The 2,500-nt window shown below is 56.1% G+C and overlaps 1 non-coding gene across 1 annotated transcript in view; it reads left to right on the forward strand.

The window, feature by feature from the left end:
* Window positions 1–2,407: 2,407 nt before the first annotated feature.
* LOC124746674 overlaps window positions 2,408–2,500 on the forward strand; it is a 1,909-nt gene continuing 1,816 nt past the window's right edge. The window contains exon 1 of the ribosomal RNA XR_007011447.1: window positions 2,408–2,500. This exon is cut by the window's right edge and continues 1,816 nt beyond it. This is a non-coding gene — a ribosomal RNA (small subunit ribosomal RNA).

Consider the following 2,500-nt stretch of genomic DNA (forward strand, 5'->3'; position numbering starts at 1 on the left):
TAACCTAACCTATGTTGTACCTTAACCTAACCTATGTTGTACCTTAACCTAACCTATGTTGTACCTTAACCTAACCTATGTTGTACCTTAACCTAACCTATGTTGTACCTTAACCTAACCTATGTTGTACCTTAACCTAACCTATGTTGTACCTTAACCTAACCTATGTTGTACCTTAACCTAACCCATGTTGTACCTTAACCTAACCCATGTTGTACCTTAACCTAACCCATGTTGTACCTTAACCTAACCCATGTTGTACCTTAACCTAACCCATGTTGTACCTTAACCTAACCCATGTTGTGCCTCAACCTAACCCATGTTGTGCCTCAACCTAACCCATGTTGTGCCTCAACCTAACCCATGTTGTGCCTTAACCTAACCCATGTTGTGCCTCAACCTAACCCATGTTGTGCCTTAACCTAACCCATGTTGTGCCTTAACCTAACCCATGTTGTGCCTTAACCTAACCCATGTTGTGCCTTAACCTAACCCATGTTGTGCCTTAACCTAACCCATGTTGTGCCTTAACCTAACCCATGTTGTGCCTTAACCTAACCCATGTTGTGCCTTAACCTAACCCATGTTGTCGCCTTAACGTAACCCACGTTGTCGCCTAAACCTGCTCTGTAATTGTTATACGACTCGTTCAATTACTGTAGTGTTGCCCACCCGCAACCCTCGCAATATAGTTCGCTACTCGCACTGCCCGCACCCCTGTGTATCGCTTCATGTTAAACACCTTGCAAGTCTTGCTCACTTTCCACATGCTCCTGCTGTACACTGTAATGTGGATGGCAGCAGGACGTACATGCCGCCCCTCCCCACGTCCCCACCTTGCCCCCTGCCTTCGCAAGCTGGTTGGTGAGAAGTTTGCATGTTCAATGCCCTTCGCATGCGACGTACTCAGGCTACGTTGTGGTGCGGCCTGTGTCAACTGTCCGCTGATGTCGTACGCGTGAACCACAATCTGTACTGCACATTCGTCCTTATGTACTGAATGATACATCGTGGCACATGTGTGACCGCACAACGACTGCGCCCAAAAACGGCGGACCATACAGTGCAAATATTGTGCACGCAGCTACGTGTCGTCTCCCTATGAGAGCTGGATTGCAGTGTGGTACGCCATAGAGACGTGTGGGAGGAACGGACGCCGTGGATGGCGATCAGCATGAGCTGTCTGTTGATGTATTCGGACCTAGTCGTCTCTCCTCACACACCGTGATGGCATGGTGCACCGCGTTCCATATCTGCGACATGCTACAGAGGCCGGTTGACAGTCGTTCGAGCAATGGACATCGCATACGTACGGGGGCCACCTTCCACGTATTGTCTAGGCGTGCACATTTTGTTGCGTGTATGTGGGCAGACGTAGTGTGGCGTGACACCTGACACAGGCATGCAATAATCGTTGAAGTTGCAAATGGCGATGGACGCCTGCGTTTTCTGGTGAAGTTACGCAAATGAACGAATGGTAACCTGTTGTGGTGCGGTTGTTCTCGCTAGGGGTGAATCGGTGATGGCGACGATAGGTTGAGGTACTAACCGGTTGTTCCAGCGATACCCACCATGCCGACGAAACTGAACGGCATCTGGGTGTGAAGCGATACGCGGCGGTGGCTGGGTGGGACCGTCCCCGGCCGGTGAGGGGGCGCCTCCCGGCGTGCTGGCCGCGCGGTGCGTGGGCGCACGCGCTACAGCCGGCTGGTGGGGGCGGCCAGTGGCAGGCGCGCCGGCCGACGGACGCGGCAGGCGTCGCAGCTGCGCGCCGGCGCACCCTGCGCGCGGCGCCGTGCGGCCAAAGTAGGTCCTCGCGGGCCCGGTGCGAAGCGCGGTGGACATCTTCAGTGTGCTGGTCCGATTGAGGACTGTGTGCGTTGAGGATGCGCCGCCGCCCGGCGCTCGGCGCCGCGACGCCGTCTGCTGCTCGGTCGCCCCAGCGGTTCTCGCTGGTGGTTTGTATCGCAGCTGTGCGGATGTGTTGGCGCGTGCGCTGTGCTGGGAGAGTTCGCTTCGGCACCCAAGTGGGGCTTTTGTCCTTCTGTGGCGCTGGCGTTGGAGCTGCCGGTCACCGTAGGTGGCGCGTGTTGTCTCCCGCCGGCAATGCCACGACAGCACGCTCCCGGGCCTCTGTCGGCAGCGGCAAGCTCAGTTGGGAGCACGGGTGGTCGCACCGAAAGCGTCTACTCGCCTAACTCCGGGCGATTGCGCCTCTCTCGAACCCGACCAAGTACTTGGGACGGCGCTGCGCGCCGCCGGGACCTGAGAGGGTTTCGAGGTGTATTGTGCAGGGGAGCTCAGCCTCCTCCTGTTTGCAGAATGATTGAGCGGACGCTTGCGTGTTCGCGCGGGCCCCCGGGACACACTCCCGGGCGGCCGGCTGCTCAGCTCTAGTTGACGCAGCTCCCTGGTTGATCCTGCCAGTAGTCATATGCTTGTCTCAAAGATTAAGCCATGCATGTCTCAGTACAAGCCGCATTAAGGTGAAACCGCGAAT

Source organism: Schistocerca piceifrons, unplaced genomic scaffold (genome assembly GCF_021461385.2).
Source record: "Schistocerca piceifrons isolate TAMUIC-IGC-003096 unplaced genomic scaffold, iqSchPice1.1 HiC_scaffold_37, whole genome shotgun sequence".
Taxonomy (NCBI): domain Eukaryota; kingdom Metazoa; phylum Arthropoda; class Insecta; order Orthoptera; family Acrididae; genus Schistocerca; species Schistocerca piceifrons.